Consider the following 21,878-nt stretch of genomic DNA (forward strand, 5'->3'; position numbering starts at 1 on the left):
GCCACACCAAAACCATGAACGCCCTATGTTGGAGGCTAAAATCTTAGCCGCTAGAATTTACAAAAGTTTCCTTTTCCATCCTTCTCAGGTATTATAATTTTCTTCCTTAATTTAGTTTGCATTAAATATGAATGTTAATAAATCACTGCAGCTTTGTTTTCCAACAGTGGCTTACTCAGTACAACACAGGAAAGCCGTAAACTTTATCAATCCAATTCTTTAAAAGGAAACATCTCCACATGATGTGCAAGTTGTTAATTTTTGTTTCAATGCAGACTAAACCACCTAATCTAAATCACCAAATTATCTGCTTACAATAATCACACAAAACCAAAGTTAATACTTGTCTAGACCGTTTTTCTTAAATACTTCTGCTCAGTTTGGATGAACTTGGTATATAACTGACATTAACTTAATAAACTTGACAAAAACTCCATTCCTGAAGTGTATGCCAGGCAGATAAACAAATGTCTAACTGCACCTTCAACAAACAAACAATAAGATAAATACTAATAAGGTTGCAAGAGCACTGCAGAGGAAGAAGAAACATTTTCAGCTATCATGCAAAAGAAAGCTCTCTTGCTTGATAAACCAGAGAAAGAATGTGATGTATTAGAATAACTCTGGCAAGCAGAAATAAGATCGACAACATTTGGCATGAAAAGTACTGTCTAGACTAGACTAATACAAATCTCACTCCGGTTGCTTTCTTTCTTTTATTTACTCTAAGCCTGATGCTCCCATGCCTGGCTCCTAGCTAGCAACATTTCAGAAAATATGAATTGTTAACACTACTGCTTCATGTAAACGTACAAATTAATTCCTTCTTCATTACCTCCTCCCAAAGTCACAATGAAAAATCAAAAGGAGAAGAAATCCAGTATTTTCTAAAACTATGAGATAGTAAAGAAAATATGCAGGCCAGTTCAAAAGGCATGGAAATAGAACTACCCCCCCCGTAAATTGTTAAAATTCAATTGCTAGTTCAGCCTGACCTTTGCCAGCTGTTTCCTCCTTACACTGCTTCTCTGATATATCTATATATATATTTTTTTTTAAGATACACAAAAAAGTTTCACTTCCCAGCTGATGATGAACAGATGGGATTTCTCAAAAGCCCTTTACAATATCATACCCATCATCAATCAAGGATGGCCTATTTCATAAGGTCCTACCAGTAACCAAAGATGAAAGAGAGAAGCATTCAGCTTTCCTTTATTTTTACCATTGCAAAAGATCTGCAAAAAATTGATTTTATGTGCAAACATGTATTTTTTGTGCATATTTAAAAGTCCTGTCCCTGAAATACAGTACAAACACTGCAAAACAAGCACTGAGACCTGACCTGCCTGTCTTACAATAACAACCCTACAATGTCGCATTAATATATTTTTTATAAAACTGCCTTGATTTATATCTCTGCAATACATTTTTTCCCCAGGCAAAATTTTGCAAAGACAGTAGTTTGGATATGATTAAATAGTTTTCAAATAATACCATCAAGTTATTAATTCCTACTTTTTTTACCACCTAAAGAGTTAGAATATTATTTACAATATTAAAAATATCTTCTTCAATTATCATCAAATTGATTTGGCTTGTAAATGAGGTAGTACAACAAATATAACAAATTTTAATAGAGATAATTAATCTACACCAAGATATAAAGGGTAAAAAGGAATTCAAAGTTGTTTATAAAGGTTCACACAGAAATATGAAACATTAACTTTTATCCACAAGTACCAGTTTTGCCCCTCTTATATGTAATTTCTGTGGTAAAAGCCTTGTCCAAGACACTGTCAGGGATTATCTAACTCCTCAGTGTTTGCTCATAAAGCTAGCCCTGTATTTGCAGGCTCAACTGAATTGTTCATTGGTTGGATCCCATTTGCCAGCATAACCTGGTGTAAGAGCTGAACTAAAGGTCTATGAAACAAAATCCTCTGAAAAAAGCCCAACTATGACTCCATTAATGCACCTCATTTTTCACATACAACACAAACTGAAATGTGTAGATTATCAACATTCTTTCAGGTCTCTAAAGAAATACACTGAGTTTTCCAGAATCACAAGCAATGATTCGTTTCCTAGATGTCAAAAAGCAGAAAGAGCTCTTAAGGTAGGAGAAATGTATCTCTTGGTTAAATATTCAGAAGCAAAGCAACACTACAGATGCTCGGTCACACAAGCTGAAGGAAGCTACAGTTCTTGCTACAGCAGCAGGCAAGCATTCCTCACATAATGCAGCATTCAAAGATTAAATTTGAAGAATATTCCTTCTGTAAAAACTTAAACTATAAACGGTAATTCTATCAGTAAAATAAAGGCAATGTTTGCCTAGTGCGTCTTTGCATTAAAAGAGATATAAAAACTTTGCCTCACCCTACTCCCGAAGTGCCATCAAGATACAAGTGACACCAATTTAAAAAAAAAAATCTTATAGCATTAAGTCTTAAATACCCTAAACCAGCATCAAAGAAAGAGTATGCATGAAGGCTAGAGAAGTCTGAGACAATGACGAACACAAACCAGCTGAGTCTAAGTCTCACAGTAACAGCAATTCACAACCTTTTCATTTCACCACACACCAAATGAACAACTCGAAGCCACAAATTATTTGTTACCTCATGCATACTTTCACTAATACTTAACCAATGGAGCTCCTCACAAATCCAGACAAATTAATTTGACATCTGGATTATTCTATATAGATTGCCAGCCATACATATATCTTCAACTTTCCACACACCTCTTAACAGTAAAGTTCAAGGAGGCAAAAAAAGCAAAACCCCACAAGAGAAAACCTACATGCATTGCTAACTTGTTCTTGTTCCTCTGCTTTTATTGGTTAACTCTTCATTTTGGGGGTTTTTGTTTTCCAGGATGCTACATTGATAATCCCACAGTCAGGTAAGATATTTTGTCACTATCAAATCCAGCTTTTAAAAGAGTGGCTGCTAATGTCACCAACACCTGTAGTAAGAAATTGCCCTCCAAGCATCCACTATGTTGCAGCACTGAGTCAAGCTGAAATTCGCTAGTTAGCAGCAGATTTACTTAACCACAGCACTGTGTCAGTTCAATATACTGTCTTCAGTAAATTCATGTATGTTTTTCCCTTTCCTGTTTTACACTATCTTTTCTACAGAAAAATTGTTTTTGTTTCCATAGTACTAGTGGCATGTCACACTGACACTGTGTCATAAAAAAAATTACTTGGATCAAGACATATTAACTAGTGATAATTTCTAATCTGTCAACTCATGAGACAGACTTTCGCATTAGAAAAGCATGTTGAAATGACAACTAAAAATGGAAACAAACTCCCACAATGGATGTTATACGATAAAGGCAAGTGAGCACAGCTGCTGCGAAGCAAAACCATGCATCACTAATCTACTCAAATTCTTGAGCACGTTAAACAAGAGACAAAGAGCCCACTAGGTTGATGTAATTTATTTGAAATTTGAAAAGAACTTTGAAGATTTATATTACAAGAGATTACTAAGAAATCTTAGATTATTAAACAGTGCTGTAAGCTTAAACTGGGGAAATATACAGAACATAACAGATTCATTTTCTTGAATATATATTAATTATAATATATCCTTTTGAAGTCTATTAACATATATATGGTTTGATAATACCTCTGTTCAGGTTATTAAGTAACTTAAAACTATAAGTTTTGTTACAGTAGTTCAGAAAACCCTCCATTATTATTTTGTCTTCCGGATTAGCAATTATATTCACACAAGATAAATGCTCTCTGGGAATACACTTACATCCTTGTCTGAATTAAGCAGAAACCTGTCATTTAGGAATATAATACCTAAATAAAAGTAAAAATGCTAGTAAAGAACTGAAAACCTTGGCCTATATTTGATATTCTGATAGGTTAATTCATGACTATGAAAAACATAAATGCAAAGAGCAAGTAACTACCCCATCAAGTTTTTGCAAAGATGCAGATGGATTAGCAATAAATGTTTTCTCACTACTGCTTGTTATGTCTAGAAAATGTTTTACAAGTATGATCTTGCTGGTATAAACCAAGTTTCTCAGGAGGAGTCAGAGATAAAAAAATACATCATAGGTTTATAACCTTTTTATAAATTAGACCTATGTACAAGTAGGAAAATATACAAACCCCCAAGACAATTAATGGTGGCTAGACAAGGAGAGACAAAGACTCTGAGTACCTGGACTGCAGAGGAAATTGAGCACTGATGAACAGGACAGTGTGCATCAGAAGCAACCAGCACGTGTCACACACATAAGTGATATCTATGATGACTACAGCCAAACAACCAAGAGACTCTCACATCACCCCAGCCAAAGTCTTCAGCATACAAAATTGGATCAAAAGATAAAACTCAAAGCATTACTGAGGCGCAAAGAGCTGAGGCAAAATAATAAGGAAAGCTTTTAAAGGCATTGATATTCACAAGGCTAAGAGTGTCCAGAAAGCGCACAGGCAGGGAAAAGCCCGACTCTGATTCCAGAGAAAACTCTTTAGGGGATACATGGGACAAAGACACAAAATTAAAATTTAAATTGAAAATTAATTGAAAATTACTGCAGCAAGTTTTAGACTAAAAAAAAGAAATACTTTTTTCACATAATCAGAACTATGACAATATATAATTGATCATTATTGCTTTCAGGAATGCCAGTGTAATGGTTGATGAGAAAACCTCAAATTTGATTGAGATCACAGGGAAAAAAAGTCAGAAATCCTTATGCTTAAAGCTATCAGTTTCCTAACATCATAAAAAATGTAAATAGACCTTACTTTTCTCCTGCTAAAGAAGTGCCAGGTGTGCAAGTTGGAGCACTTCATCCCTCTGTAAAACATTCTGATTTCTTACATAAGCAACTACTAGCAGATGTATACAATACTGACTTTGCCCAAGTACTACACACAAGAAGTGCTCATAGGAGAACAAATTATGTCTTTGTGTTTGAGTGGGAAAATGGTTGTTGCACATTAAGAATCTTAACCACATTTACTGAAGGCTTTCTAAATTTACTTGACAAGAAGCATAATTTATGATGAGCAAGCCTTGAAAATTTCAAGATTAAATCCAGACTCCATCTTCAGTATGGGTATTCATCAGCAGAAGCTTTTTCTGGTATATGAAATCAGCAGTAAGAAGCTCTGACAGACTGTACTGGCTACAGGATACGCTCCCTGAAACACCATAGGGTCTGCTCTTCCTAAGTTACAACACAAAATTTAGCAATCCTAAAGATGGAGGGTCAGAAAAACCCCAAAACCCAAAGTTTACCCAAGTCCTCCACAGCAGTCACCTAAATTCAAGTGATGAAACAATGGCAAGCTTCCTACCACATCTGGGAAGTCTGGAAATGATGCACAACAAGAACAGAAGTACACGTTGTGCTGTACCCCAGAGGGTGAAAAGATTAGTGGTGAAAAGTTTTGGACACAGAAAAAATATTTGCATTAAGCCAAGAGTACTTTTAACATCTAAGTTTTTAAATGTATAATTACTTTCTTAGCTGAACTAGATAAACAACTCATATGATCTATTTCTTCATACCACAAAATTGAGCAATAAAGACTGTCCTTCATATTAAGTCACCACCAAAATGGAATGCTTCCAACTGTGAGCAGAACCAGAGAAAGGGGGGACAGCAGCAAGCAGTTACACTTACCAGAAACTTTATTTTGGAGTAAAGAAGCTTCCAAAACCTTGAGACATATATACACAAATAGTCTGAACATAATATCACACAGAAAAGGATTTTCTAATTAACCAAGATAGTAAACTTATACAGGATCAGAGGGCAGCAATTTCAGAAAATGTTAGTGAATTGTAGTTTGTTGAAATTCAGCTAAATAACATGTTGTTCACTAAAAATACATATATATGAGTGCATTATAAATATGTGTTCATCATCATGTATATTCATAAAAATAACATCCAAAGAAATAGCATGGTTTTGCCTACATCCTTTTTGTGTCAGTACAAGATCCTTGATGTAAAAGGGTCACTTCAGTAGAGCTAAAGAACAGACTAAAGCTAACAGAACTGATAAAGTATTTATTCACTGCCATGACCTAAGAAATTTCTCTGCAGAGAGAACCTTGACAACAGATTAACAAAAATCAGCATGCTTTATTTATACTTCTACTACAGATACCATAAAAAAATAATCAAACACCACCACAATGCTATTTATCAGCTTATCAAGCTTGTTTCATAATGGAGACCAGCTATGGTAAATTTTAGCTACATGACTAATCACTTTAAGGCTTAATAGGAGCACTTTAGGAGTATTTCTGTATTGGTTTAGTGTCCCAGCATCAGGAGAGAAACAACATATTCCTTTTCATTCCAGACATTAAAGAAAGAAAAAATAAGTTTAGTACATCAACAGTAGCTGTTGGCATATATAGATCACTGCAACATTTCGTACAGCTAGCAAATCTAAAAACAGCATGCAAGGAATCTAGATTTAAAAATAGGCTGGTTTTCCTAATTTACTTGCTTAATTTAATACTGCCATAAAAAGACTGGTTGCTTGAAAACTGTCTTAAAATAATTATTCAGAAAACAAACCTAGATAATATAAAGACAGTAATATTTTTGTCTGAGAAATGTTCATTATTTTCAGCAAAAAATTACAGGGCTGAAAGTGAGTGTAGATTTCAACTCAGTAGTACCTCACCCCCCTCACTGCTCATGAGCCCAACAAATCCTATAATTATAATTACTATCATAATTATGCCCTAGCTTTATTTCTAAAATAATTAGGTAAGATTTTCTAGCGCATTGAGGCCAAGGACAAAGGTTAAACTGTATGAAATTCACATTTTTCCTACCAATAGTGCTCTACTGAGCCATAAATATGCTGTGGAGACAGAGAAGTTTGCATAGAATTGGCACACATTTTTTTCTTTTTCACTTCCCCATCTGTAAAACAAAGATCTACATCACCACCTAATAAGAGACTGCAAAGATTTTAACACTGAAAGGTTGGTGCACTGCTTTGTCCATATAAGCAAAAGAAAACCAAACAGTTAAACTGGTTTTCATACAAACTGTTTTCCCAGACACTAGCATAAAATCCTAATTTCACTGAAGTCAACAGCAGAACTCATTTATTTCATTGCTGGCCATGATTTCATCCCAGGACTTTGTTGCTTGTCAAACACAGCTTTGCATCCTTGGACTTTAAACCCACAGATGCTACCCTGCCTTGGAATGCCAAAGCAGAGATTCCTCGTGGTTCCTAGCTCTAGTTCCTGAAACCCACATTTGTCACCCTGGAAGGCAGTGAAATGCAAACAAACTTAAAGAACACTGTATCCCTGACTTCAGCCCATGATCAACACAGGGATAAAGGATGTGAAAGCAATCTCATTCATTATTACAAAAATAAGTCCACCTACAGTTCAAATTCAGCTTGCAAGAAAGCAGCTATGAAGCATTTCTAACACACGGCTGAACCAAAAATGTCTGGAGGAACTTGGATCTCCTATTCCAAACCACTCTGCCTACTTAAAAAAAAAAATACCATGACCAAAAGCCCAGACTGCATTCCAGAGGTCTAGGAATAGCTTGTTTTCCTATTTGCAGTTGGTAAATTCGAAGTCTGTGAGGCATTCCTCTGGTTTTTAAGGATGTCTCTGATTTCTCCTCAAAAATTCACTTTGCTTCTTTCTCTACATGTAAAATTTTGATCTCCTTAGAACTACAGGTTTTGTTATATGAAATATTTTTCAGAATGACTTTTGAGAAAATGTAACTCAATACATTCCTTCTTTCTGATACTGTCCTAGTCCTTAGTTTTGGTGAAATATACCAAATATGTATACACAATACCAGGCATTTATTTTAAGTTGCTGAAGCTTGTGACTTACAGGCTCATGTTATACACAGACATAACAGTAAACCACATTTCACAATACTTATTTCTTTTTCTCCCTGTTGCATAAGGGATGGTTTTTAAACATCAGCTGAATGCTGTCATTCCAACAAGTCTAAACTATAAAAAGGACATGTTATAAAGTGTTTGAAATTACATCCTTAGGGCTCAATTTAAAATCTTCTCACATTCTTTTGATTTGTGTGCTTCGTTATTGAAATTGTCTGCTAGAGTTCTTTTTTCTATCCTCGTTAATGAGTTCAAAGAAATACATGCTTGAACTCCTAAATATATTAAACTTAATTTAAATTATCTTGAAACATCCAGCGACTGCCCAGCAAACCAGAAAAAGCACACTGCACTTCTGGAAATAGTACACTATTTAGCAAGGGAACTGCATGCATAATGAATCACAAAATAAACACATCTAATTAAAGAATACCATCAATAAATATTTAATAGAATTTCAATATTTTAAAGCTGGTTATTCATCACAGTAACAAAGAAACATAAAAATAAATTAAAAAACTGAAAGTAACTATTTATTTTTTTTAATGTTTTCATGAAATACTATTTATGCTTTTTATTTTCTGGGGGGAAAATAAAAGAAAAAGCAAACAATTATGCACCTTTCACAAAGAAACAATTCGGATGTACAATTCACCTCTAGAAACTTATTTGTTTATGGTATGATTTGAAAGAGCACGTGTTATAACTAAGTTTATTAACTTGAAAAAATTAAGTACAGCATTACCCTCTAGAATTCTATTACAGAATTCTGAAAATTAAAACATGGTTTCAACAGAACTGAAAAACCATCCTTTATTTGGCCATATTTTGGGCTCCATAGAAAAGGATAAAATTATTCTGTTACTAAAAGAGGCATCTTAATTATAAAGCATATCAGAATTTGTATTTTCAAATAGGATGATTGACAAAGACAGCTTCCTGCCAAAACAAACAGATAATTTACTGTTCACAATGTTTGCACAGTCTAATACATGTGGAATCACAAAACTGATCAAACAACCTTATGAACATACTAAAACAGACAACCTGCAAACAAAATCTACTAAGATGGTAGCAATATAAATAAAATAGTACCATCTCAGGATCACTGATAATAGGCTGTATTTTGGAAACATTCTGTGGTGCCAGCTGGTTTGTGAATTACACAACCTCAGCAGCCTGGCTGAACTTGTTCTTCTGAACTTTTGGAAACTGGCATTCCTGCCAAAGAGAATTGTTGGTTCTGCCTGAGGCAAATTCACCTCTACCTTGGTAAAGCAACCAGGATGTCAGAAAAATCTGGATCCTTCTATGAAACCGACATTACACATTCACAGGCCACTTCACTAATCTGAATCACGATGATACTGAGCACATTCTTCCTGTTTCCAGCACTTGAATGTTCCTGTAATTGGCTAGTATTTCTCAACACTTTGAGTTTTTTGGCAGGACTTACTGCTCAGCGCTATTTTTGGAAACTCCAGCAATAAATTCCATAGGTACCTACGCTTATACATAATTTAATGATGAAAAGAAGTAGCTGTTTAGAATCCCTGTGCTTAACACACTACTTTTGAACAAAGAGTCAAAGATGGAAGGGTTGCTACTCATCTCCAGTACTTTGAACACTACTTTAGGACTCAGCTTGTTCAAATGCCTTCCCTCTCCCAGCTGATCACATCCATGACCAAAGAGCAAACACTCTCAGCTCCACTGTGCACAGCCAGAGACAAGAGGCTGGGTGGAAGAAGGCCCTGGCTCTGCCCTTCCAGCTGACCAGAAGTGACTGAAGTCCTGCTCTCCCTCCTGCAGCCTGTCACATGGAGATTGGCTCCATTTGGAGCTGGGACATGGCTGAATCACCCACAGGCACTTAAACCCACAGCCTGCCTTCCAGGGGAGATGCCCAGAAATGGATTGGTGCCTGACCCCACTTCCTTCCAGCCACAGGGAGATACCAGGAGCATCCTGCACAGAGAGATCCTGCACACAGAGATGGTTTGTCCAATTACCCTGCTCAGGATAATGATAGGCAACTACTGATACTGTTAGGTAGGCAGATAGCAGCCCCCTGCTGTCAGTATCAGCCCCACTGACACAGAACAAACTGGTACTGAGGGCTGGAAATGAAACACGAGGTTGGGAGTGGGGAAAAAAGTAAAAAGCTCCACACAAGAGCCACAATATATCTATGTTATTTGGCTTTGGATGTTCATAAGCAGAGCTGACTTGCTGACCTTTTGGAATCCTTACAGCCTGCTGCTTCTTAGCTGATAACAAGTTTTACCTCATACACAGAGTTCTACATACATGGAAATAGAAACTGTTCTAGTAGAGTCTTGTTTTCACAATTAAAGCAACCTAGTTACAGCAAAATATCTCCTGTGCATACTTGTTATCAAAGAGTAGCTTTTTTTAGTTCAGCTTGACTCTTGATACAGCACAAATATACTTAACAATTAGCCAAGAAATATCCCAACTATCTTCCTTGACAGAAATGAAGATAAAATGCACCAAGCACCTGAAAAAATACCCAATTTCAAACTACAGGACACAAAGCAATTTCCTACTATAATTAATCAGCTGGATGCTGAGAGTATTTTTATTTTCAAAGTACCCTTTAATTTGTTCATGCTCTCTGTTCTGTAGCTGTAATTCTTACAAGTTGCTCTTGTTCTGTACTATATGAAGCTCTGCATTTTCCCAGTTCTGAGTGCTATATTAATAGTTGTGAAATAACACACAACGGTAAAGAGAACAGTATTTTATAACAACATACCAAAGGGTAAAATTTGGGCTGTACTTCCAGCCATAACTACTTTTCCTGCCTAGTGTAGTTAAGAACTTCAGTTCTTAACTACAGCTTCTGTGAATGCCAAAACATTCTGTATGAGTCTGACACACAGAGTACTGCACGCAAACTACAATAATTTAATTTTACTAAATTATAAAACAATTTTAAAAAATAATTACAATAAACATAGCACACAACAACTGCAACTGATTTAAACTATATAGGATATTGGGGTTTTCTGGTTTCATTTTGGTTTTCCCCCCAATAACATAGGAGGGGATGGGAGAAAGAGAAGCAGAAAGGATCAGAAAAGCCAAGAGCTGACATTTGAATTTTACAATAGAGGCACATATTACTACTTCAATTCTCTGTAACAAGTTTGACAATTAAAATTAAATGTTTTCAGAAGACAACCACTGTAATTCATAGTTTAACTGAATCTAAAACTATTTATGTGAGTTTTGTAGCCCCAGCCAAAAGCAGCTATGGTTCCTCATAGCATAGTGTTTAAGAGCAGAGCACAAATAATAATAGTTCTGGAAGCTTGTGTCAAGCATGCTAAAAGTTGACAAATAAGCCTTTTCTAGCAAGCATTACCATGTCAAAAAGATTTTAAGAACACATGCATACTGTTTTCTATACAGCTAGGAAAGCCAATAAATCTGTTTTGAATGACTTTAACTGCATTATACTCTGTGTACTGGGAGGATGTTGAATCAGAACAGCAATGACTTCCAGTGTGAGTCTCTGGTATTTTAGAACTTCACAAATACATTCAAGAGACACAAACCTAGGAGAGCCACACCAAATTCAACATGTCAAGGAACCTGACAACAAGTATGCTCAGAGCTTATAATCTACCCCTCTCAGCATCAAGAATTAACTCCAGCTTTGAAGGAAAATTGTAGAAATAGAAACATTTAATGAGCTTTCAGCTTTCCCAAGGTATTTTCTATCTAGAACTTGCAGCCACCACAGACTTAACAGAAAGAAATGTGTGGCAATCAGCAGCTTTTATTGTCTCTGGTTTCATTCTTTTAAACTGGAAGAATCTCCCCCCCACCCCGTTTAATGAGAAAATAACTACTCAAGTATTTTTTAAAATGTCATTATCTAAGTAAAATGGTTTAACCACTTGTGTTAGACATGCAGTGTAAATGATGTAATCTAAGAAACTGGAAGTTATGCCCACTAAACACTGAACCTTCAAGTCTAGGTACACAACTCCTGTAGCCTTCAGGACATGTTTTGTAACATATATGAGACAAGTCTTTTGTCCTAAATGACTTAAAGTCGTAATTTGCCACTCTTGGTCTTGTTTCAAGAAGAAAAGTTTCTTTACCAGATATTTCCAGCTTGGAAGAGAAAAAAGATTCTATTTATGACTTAAAAAAAAACAAACAGAAAACTAAGCAAACAGTTGTCCTATGTTTTAAAACTCTATCTTAATCAGGATGAATATTTTGCCCATTTAAAGAAAATTAAATTAATTAGAAATGTTGTAGAGTGCCTGTGAAGCATGTCAGTTTCAAGAAGGGAGCGTAGCCAATGAAAGCAGTGAATGTTCATATTAAATTGAGAATTATCTAGTTTCCATAGCTACTTTTTAAACAATTGCATGCTCTTATCATTTCTTAGAACAACCTTGTTTACTATGAATAACATTAAAAAGGCTGTTCTCAGAAAGAGCTACTTAAAAGCATTTAGAAAAAAGTACAATCATCATCAGCAGCTGCTGCTTTAAACTTTTAAAGAAGACTAATAGTGTTAAAATACAAAAGAACAGTAGATAATGCATTTGCCTTTTCCATAAATTTACTTGTAATAAAGTATAAGCCTTAGGCATCTCAACCTGGATTCCAATCTTGCCATGGGAAACACTCCAGAAGCACCCAGAAGTGTAGAAATTACAGTGCAAGGATCATACAGGCCACACGGTCACTACAACAAGTGGGAATTAAAGAAGAGACGTTCCAAGAGCATAACAAACATCTCAAAGTGAAAATTTGTCACCAGAGCTCCCTCAGGTAATTTCTTTAAGTGTTTGCTTCATTTTCAACACAACACAAGGAAATATCAATTGAGCAGATGGCAGCTAGGAAGTCTCATCCTGGTATGAATAAACTATGCATCATGTAGAAAAAGCAACATGGTACAAGACTACACACAACAACGTGTGCCCTGCTGCCCTGTACAGAGCAACCCTGAGAGTGTGTAACTTCACAGAACTCAGGTTTTCCATCGACTTCTATTCACCTCAGGGACAGTAGGTCTGGGACTTTCCATTCACTTGGCTGGATAGAAGTCTGTGTGTCTCCCTCTCCTTCAAGGACAACCTGAAAATCTATGTGATGCTACCCCTTCAAGGAGACTGTAATAAAAAGGACTGACTCCTCTGGAATAACCCCAAAATTATCTCCTTTACAAGGAACACATAGAATTATCCTCTACTCTTTCAATTATAGTAGAAATTGGCAAAGACTGAGAAGAAGGGAAGGAGGGAAAGGGAAAAAAATTAAGTAATTACATTGCTGAATTTATACACCTCTTTTTCCTTTTACAGTCTGAAGTTCTTCAGTCTTCATCACCTGAATTCCCATTAGAAATGTTCTGACAGTACAGCTGTGGGTTATATTTATTTCTAATATCACTTCCAGAAGCACATCAAAAGACAATCCAATTTAGGAATTCACTGGATTTCTAAATAGAACATTGGAACAAAAAAAAGTTTATAGATACAGCCCTCCAGGGTACAACAGAAGGAAAACTCTTCAGGATTCAAAGTGTACTCTACAGTGAAAAGCCGCTATAAGCCACTGGAATAGCAAAAGGGGGAATGGGGGGAGTTGGCTTCTTAAGGATCTGCATGTGTGCAACAGCTGGAATACCCAAACAGGCATTACATAATAACAACAGAAGCTGTTCGAAGCAGTAAGGAGACACAGCTGGGACTCCAGTGACCAGCTGACCTTCAGTTCAGAGGTTTGAGGTTCCAGTTCAGGAAGTAAGACAGACACCAGAGCTTTTGCTCCAGTACATAAATGTATATATGTATTTCTGCTTCACCATCATTATTAATTTGGCACTGGCATCGATTCTACAACTATCCTTGTCCATCATGCAGAAACCAGAACAGCATCCATTTTATAGTAGTATTTAAGATCAGATTATACATCAATTGAACACAGTTTAAGTCTGTTTGCTACCTTTTCCAGAAGCACATAGAGGTTATAAAATACAAAATGGTCTAAGGAAAGAGCTCACCCAGTGTAAAACCCATAAAAGTTAAGAATTTTAAGCTCCCCAAAACTGTCATGTTCTAAAAGTACTTTAAAAAGTGCTTCAAGCTAAAGGGATTCTAGACTCAGATACTGCTACCCAGAGGCAATTACTGAAGATCACTGAAATATTAGCTTTGCTCCAAAGCAATCTGGGTGTGCAGTTCAGAAAACAGTTGAGCAGTATCCTGTTGGGAATGTGTGTGTTGGGAATCATAGTGAAATTTAAAAAAAAAGTAAATGTATTAAGACTATAAATTTTATAACTAGGAAGCTGATGTAAGAACAGAAGCACTGTTCCCCCTACCACAACTTTAGACTACTTCTTATGAACTTGATATTTGTAACATAATGTGCTATTAAATATTTTGGAATTGTGTATAAAGGCATTTACTTCTTATGTGTTATATTGAAAGGGCAGGGGGCAACTGAACTGAGACAGGGACATAAAGAAAACATTTTACAATGAGGGTGGTAAGGCAGCATACCTGCTTGCCCAGAAAAGTTGTGGATGCCCATTCCTAGAAGAGTTCAAGGCAGATGAGGCTTTGGGCAACCTGTTCTAGTGAAAGGCTCCCTGTCTATGACAGGGAAGTTGGAACAAGATGGTCTTTAAAGGCCCCTTGCAAACCAAGCCACTCTGGGATTATGGGGAAGTGCCAAATGACAGCACATTTGTCCCATATACTAAAAATTTAACACTTTTTGCTAAGTCTGAACAAACAAGGTGCCAGAGAGGTTGACAGTTTTGCTGCATGGCTCACAAAATGGTAAAAACATAGGGGACACTTCAGAATTGTCAGAAACTGGAACAGAATGCTGCTCTATAGAAGAAAAAATTCCGCTTAAAGCTTGATGGAAACTACAAGTACCACAGAATTTTAAAGCCAAAAACTGGGAAAGAAAGTACACAGCTCTGAATAATGCAGTCATGACTTTTATCAAGTCAGCACACTCAGGTAAAGAACAAAGCAAGAGTTGGTAACAAACAGGTAACAGTGAGAAATGGAAAATTAAACAGTGTGGTTTTAAACAGGGGAGGCAACTGAATCAGATGTGTCTGTGCCACTCCATGAAGCATTATAACTTCAAGAATTAGCACCAAGAAAGAATGACCAGACTTTCCAGGAAGGAATCACTCCTGTCTTAGGAAAGTAAAACTAACAGAATGGGAAAAGTCCATGTATTATCCTGGATATGAAACAGATCACCTGGTGAAGGAGTGATGCTACTTCTCAAAGAGTAGCCTGTCAAATTAGATCAGCAAGTTAACCATACCAGTCGCTAACAGAACGTCTCTGTAATCTGTAATTTCAATAAAAAGAAGAGAAAATAGACCATTAGGACTATGTTACTAGCTGCCTAAGACGGTGACAGCAACTGCAGTGCTATCACAGATAGCTCTATGGTGCCAGCTCTCTACCTCATTGAAGGCAGAGAGTCAGGAAACAATGGTAGTATGAAATTTCAGTTACCCCCCAAAGAACAGCACAACACTAAACCAGAATTTTTAGATGTAATTAACATCATCTTCAGGGATCAGCTCATTCAGGAATGCAGAAGAAAATAGTAAAATTTTGGTTTGCCCTAACCCGTGTACAGGATCCAGTTCAGATATTACCACTGAAGAGATGCTTCAAGAGTAATCAAAACAGACTTAACAATGTTGAAGGGGAAAAAAGCCAAAGATTCTCTACAGCACTTCATAGTTCCAAAACAGAATGAACATAAAATGGAAGCTAGTTCAAAACATTTAATGAACTGAAAAACTGTCCAAAAGTCTTTTGATCCAATTAAGAAATCTATTAAAGAAACACATGCGGAAGACCAAAGAAGACATGCCCACTTAATTCTTCTCATCTAAGTTCACAAATGCACTTAGAAAGGTTCCTGAACCTTTCTTTCTGAGGGATGCTCAGGATTTGTTTCAGACTGAAGCACAAGAGAAGGTGGCTGAACAGACAGGCAACACTAATAAATCATTAGACCAGAAAATTCTCATACAAAACTTGTAGAAGTTAAACAAGATTCTACCTATTCTCTCTATTTTGTAGTACTCTGGGAAAGACAAAACCCAATAGAGAAGAATACAGTAACTTTCAACAACAGCAAAAAACCCCACACCAAAATTAGATGGGCTTTAGCTTTCCTTAGTGTTCATGTGCAACACAGGTTTTTCGTATAGATTGTTACAATTCATGTACAATGCCTGGAGAGGTTAATCAAACACAGCAAGCTCTTAAGAGACTGACTGGAATCTCAACAGAGCTGTTTTCTCTCTCTTACTGTAATGAAGCTTGTCTGTGTTGGCTTCCTGACAGAAGAGTCGTGAATGACAGGGGAAGGGGTGGAGGATTCTCCTACAAGCATTTAGATGATCCTTCCCTCAGACTCAAGATGAAATTAGTAGTGGAAATTGTTCTACAGCATGGGCAGGAAAGAGTTTCCCTCTTAGTACTCCAACACTGACCTCCCTTTTCTTGCACCAAAACTTTACTCAGGCCAGTGATGTCACACGGACACAAAAAATCATTAAACAACTGGCTGCTGCCACGACACAGAATAGCTTTCTTCTCTTGTCTGGAATAAGCTCTGGCTGGCTTAAGATCTCTGTTGGCTCCCAATAATTTAAGTCTCTGTATCAAGAAGATTTTATTTCTGAGAATGCTTTTCCTGTCAAAGATACTAATGAAAAGACTGAATACCCTCTAACAGCTGTTTGTGAGACGTTCACTTAACTAGAGGATAGCTAAAGTGTGGATAAAACAAGACATTCCTGCAAAGGCAGGCTATGTCATCTCAGGAACAACAATAGTTTGAAGTATAGGACTGCAGCTGCATCCTCTGAGTGCCTTGCATGCTGCTGCAGTACTGATACCTTATGTTTTCAACATTCTTTCCAAGAAACCTCTGCTTTTCTGCTGGACACAAGTTCACTGCACAGTACCTGACATGGCCAGATGCTCTCTGGGTCCAGTCCATTGAAAAGAATCTGTGTGGAACTCTCAACAGAAGTGGATACTTGAAGCCTCAAAGATTTCAACCCAAACACTTGAAGAAATCTGAAGAAACAGTGATAGATATCACAGATGTTCACATTCAAAAGGCCTTATAAACCAGTCATTAGAACAGGCTGGACTTGGTCCACTAAAACACTAAAGGCTTCCTCAAGGCTCTTTGCCATAATGATCTGCCCACTTCTCACACCACTGTGAGCTAACAAGACCTATCAAATTATTAGCCCATTTTGTAATAGTCACAGGGGCTTTTGCCTTTCACACCACACTTAAGGCCATAGTGTTTAGACCCAAGTCTACTACAACCCAATTAACAGAAAGTAGTCGGTCCAACAGAGGTAACAACAAATTATCTGTTAGTTTAATGGATTAGCTCTAAAATGTGCACTAGCAGTGTTCAAAAAGGACACCAAGACAAGACTGACATTATTGTCATCAAAAAATCATCTCCACATTCTCTGCCAACACGAATGATCCCAGTCCTGGGGGAGATCAGCTATTTGAACTGAACAGTGATTTCAGCTCCTGCAGCCCGATGACTACATTTCCCTAGAATGATGAATGGAGGTGCTCTTGAGGGCTGACTCAGTGCCTGGCAGCACAAAGAGATGAGTAACTACCTTTGAACCAGTTTTTTTTCTAGCACACATAGATCATAGCACTGCCAAAGACTACAGAAGAGAGAGTTAACCACAGTATCAGGATCTCAAAACACTGGTCTCAATTTACCAATAGTGGATGCCAAAGATCCTTTTAGCCCAGTGCTCCTGCAGCAATGGAATTAACCATGGCCTCAACTGACAGCTCAGGTCTGCATTACCAGTCCCCAAACAGTTCTGATCTTCATTAGGAATTGTCCTCCTTCATGAGGACAGAAAACTTCAGCAGTGAAAACGTTTATTCATATGGAAACCTCTATGTACATGAGAAAACCTCTCCTTGCAGAATGCATTACCATAATAAGAAGAAAATGTTAATTACTGTTTTAGAATTTCTAGAATGGCATAATTTGATTACTATGTTGATGTTTGGGATCAAGGATATCCAAAGAAGCTGATCTTCCTCAGAGCAATTATTATAAAGTGCACCTAGGATGAAGTGACTGAGAAAGAGAGGCATGTAAATTTTTTACTCCAGAACAAACTTCCCCAAAACTTCAATAGCAAAGCAAGAAGAACTCTAGCTCATTCATTATGAGGAAACTCAAACAATTAACTTGGCTATGAGTAAAAATTGTTCTAGAGACCAGCTTAGAAAGTCTAATTTGGAAAACAGCTGAGATGAATGGCATAGGAGCACAGGTTCTACATCCCTGGTATCCTTGGTAAAGATACAGAGCTCATCACTAATTGATCAGCTGCAGGCCAGCTGCTCTAGGCAAGAAGTCTGAGCAGATAAAGGCTACAGACAGCCACCCCCAAGAGAAGTTCCTAAACACAAGCACTCCAGCATTGCCCTTTCCACACAACCTTAGCTTTAGCTGGACAGTTTGCTGCTGCTGTTTTATTGCCCCCATGCTGAATCCAACACATCAGCAGAGCAGGCTGAGTTTGTGAGGACAGCTACAGCAATTCAGGGGGAATGGAAGGGAGGGTGTGAGCACACAGACCAGAACAGGACATGACACATCGTAAGAAAGACAAATAAATATTCTATTATTATTTCTTTAGATTAACTAGTTACAGGGATAGAATACAGGAAAATATTGTACTAAAAGTGGGTGTTGTTCCCCCTTGCCCCTAGCTGTACTGCAGTCCACAACAGAATTGAACAGGAAGATCTCAAATAATTTCAGATTGACTGTGACTTCACCTCATTTGTATAATGTCTATTAGTAATCTGCCCACAGAAGTCATGAGACAATACAACAGAGCTCACATTTCTTGATTTGCATCCATCATTTGAAAAGAGGCTTTCCTTCAGTATTCAATAGCAAGACAATTATCCACAATGAACAAAAGAGATTGTTAAAGAAATGTGCTGCCAATAAATGACATCATCCAGTGAATTTAAACCACTCCTCTAAAAATTTTGGCATTCTGCAACATGAAAATAAACCTTAAGTAGAAGGAAAAGCAAAGCTTGCCACCTACTGCCCAATGACATAATAGTATGTACTAATACTATCTCCCTTTAACAAAATCTCTTTTCTTGACACAGAACATACAGAACTGTATCTTCAGTTTCTTTAATGAAACAAAAAATACAAAAGCAGCACATGGAATATCCAAAAGCAGTCTTTTCTATAAAACCACTTAAAAAATCCCTGACAAGACTGAAACATAATTTCTCACAGCATCCAAGCTGACAAAGAATTCCTGTTAATACCCTCCAGTGGTGCTAGAGGCTTTAATAAAGTCTGTTCCCCAGCTGCATGGTAAGTTTTAAACTTAAAAAAAAAAAATTACAATAGATAAAGTCTATCAGGAAAGATTTTTTTCTCTACACATCTGGAGGAGATATTTTCAAATGTATAGACTACACTAGTAAAAAACAGGGCTGTAGCAAACACTGGCTTATTGCAGATACTTTATTTGTTCTACAAACTTCATGTCTCAGCATCAGAAATGATGTTTTGTTATGTTTTCAAGTACAGAAAAATTCTCTTCAGTAACTACAATGCTTTGTTGAGCTATTACTCTAAAGGTATTAATTTTCCTAGTATATCACATAGAAAAAGTAATTTCTGAGCAACAGTAGTTTCTTTGCTTAGTGTAGGAAGTTGCTTAACTCAGTGTCAAGTAGTCATAATTCAGCTGCCTACAAAACTTCTGGGCACACCTGCAGACTTATCTTCAGAAACAACACTGTGCTGCACACTGAAATTAGCCTACAGGTCACATTCTGCCCCCCCAGCACAGCTCTCAGGGATAATTCAGGGAAAATGAGATTAATGGGAAACAAATAAGGATCTACTGCAGAGTTCCTCTAATAGACTGCTGGCTGGTTACAGAGTCTCCATGTGTACTTGAACAATAACACCAGGAGAAGAGCCCACTTCCTCCATCTGCCTAGCGCTCTTACCAGTTACACAAAAAGATATACCAGTCTCAACAGGTATTGATGAACAGTAACCCCTAAACTTCAGCACAAGATGACATGAGCAATAAACTCCTTAGAAGTGGTTACACTTTGTATAAATGATTAGCAACTGATTACACTTTGTATAAAACAGTAATTTTGGATTCCTGGGGAAAATTGATCAAAGTACATGGCACAGGTACGCTTTATGGAGCTTAGGTAAAGTAGAAACTGCTTCACAGTGAAGTACTTGGACTAGCACTGAAGAAAATAAGTTCACTGGAGATGAAATACGTGTCTCTCAGGGTTCCTAAATCATGAGCAGAGCAGACTATTCACAACAATGAAATCAATGAGGCATTTGTAATTAATCAGACAGACTGATTAGGATACTGTCTGATACATGTGCCTGAAGATACATCTGCCTTTGTCTAAGGCCAGTCTCCATCATCTTAATGAAGATTGTTAATCCATTTGGTGAGCATTTTGCTAGTGTAGCAGATAAGACTAAGTAAAACCCTTGAAGAGGGCTTCTTTGTATCTTTGTCATCTACTTAATAAGGTCATTAACTGAGTCTCAATAGTGACTGGAAGTTAAAACAATACCAAAAGTTATATTGATACATAAGACCTATAAATCAGCTAATAGGAGCAGCTAATAATTGGAAAGGCTAATAGCTTAAAGGGCTTTAGATCAAATATTAAGCAAGATTTATGACACAAAGACTGAAGATATCTACAAACATTTTCAAGTTCAAAATACCTGAAACAGAGGAAAATGTCCCTGGTTCAGTGATCATTTGATCATTATTCTCACATTGTTTTTCTTCCTTTGCAAGTTGAAGGTACAGATGTGTATTCACAGGAGACAGTTTTCCAAATCAAGCTACTGAACTCTATTTACAGCTCTAAAGAAGGGAATGAAAAAATCACATGAAAACTATTCCCATTTGCTGCAGGGAAAATGGCTATTTGAAGCGTTAATTTTATTTGAGCCAGACCCCATAACCATTGCTGCAGCACAGTCGTTTGCTTAGAGTAACCTGAATGGGTTACTTTTATCTGTTTGGCTAAACAGTGTCAGTTAGGTATAAAATTGTTGCATAATTGTTTTACAATCAAACACACTTGCTAACAGAGAGACCTTATTAACACCAAAGGTACCAAATGCCACAATGTTGTGAGTGACACAACAGCAATATATCAACCCAAACTTTAACAATATAAATATATTTTTGTGAAACAAAACACAGTGTCATGCTTTCCAAGAAAAGCTGTGCTCCTTCAGCCTCACCAAGCCCCTGGAAAGAAGTTCTTCTGATAGTTTCCCAACATCTCCTGAAATAATTGTTTGATGATAATAGTATAAGTTCCAATAGTTACAAAAAAAAAAAAAAAAAGGCCAAACCACAACCCGAAAAAAACACTTTGGAAGAAAACAGACCATATTGCAACATAGTAACAAGTAACATTAAGAGCTCCTCATTAAAGCCCTCCTCACCTATGCATTCAAACACTGAATGGTCAGGCACATATGTTTTTAAACTAGAAAAAAAAATTAAAAATACTTGAAATGGTGGCTTACTGTCTGCCTTTCAACTGAGCTGACAGCACCAGTACAGCTTACAGGCAATTTTTTTTCCTGAAAAGCAGTGCCTTGAAAGTGCGACAATGATCTCCACACACATGGAATTTGCCCAAATCACTGTCTCTTTTTGCTGTATTGACATAGAGGAGCATAAACATATTCCAGCAGCATTCAAAAAAACCCCAAGATTTAATGACAAGTTAATTAAAAGTTAACTTTAATTAACTCATGGAGTGTGTTCAAGTTGCTGGGATTGCGAGAGGGAAGCGTACACTGAT

General features: G+C 36.9%; 1 protein-coding gene across 6 annotated transcripts in view; it reads right to left on the bottom strand.

The window, feature by feature from the left end:
- The window catches only part of LTBP1 (latent transforming growth factor beta binding protein 1), a 188,106-nt gene that overhangs the window by 144,918 nt on the left and 21,310 nt on the right, over nt 1-21,878 (bottom strand). The gene's annotated exons all lie outside the window — the stretch shown is intronic.

The sequence above is a fragment of the Agelaius phoeniceus genome, chromosome 3 (genome assembly GCF_051311805.1).
Source record: "Agelaius phoeniceus isolate bAgePho1 chromosome 3, bAgePho1.hap1, whole genome shotgun sequence".
NCBI lineage: Eukaryota > Metazoa > Chordata > Aves > Passeriformes > Icteridae > Agelaius > Agelaius phoeniceus.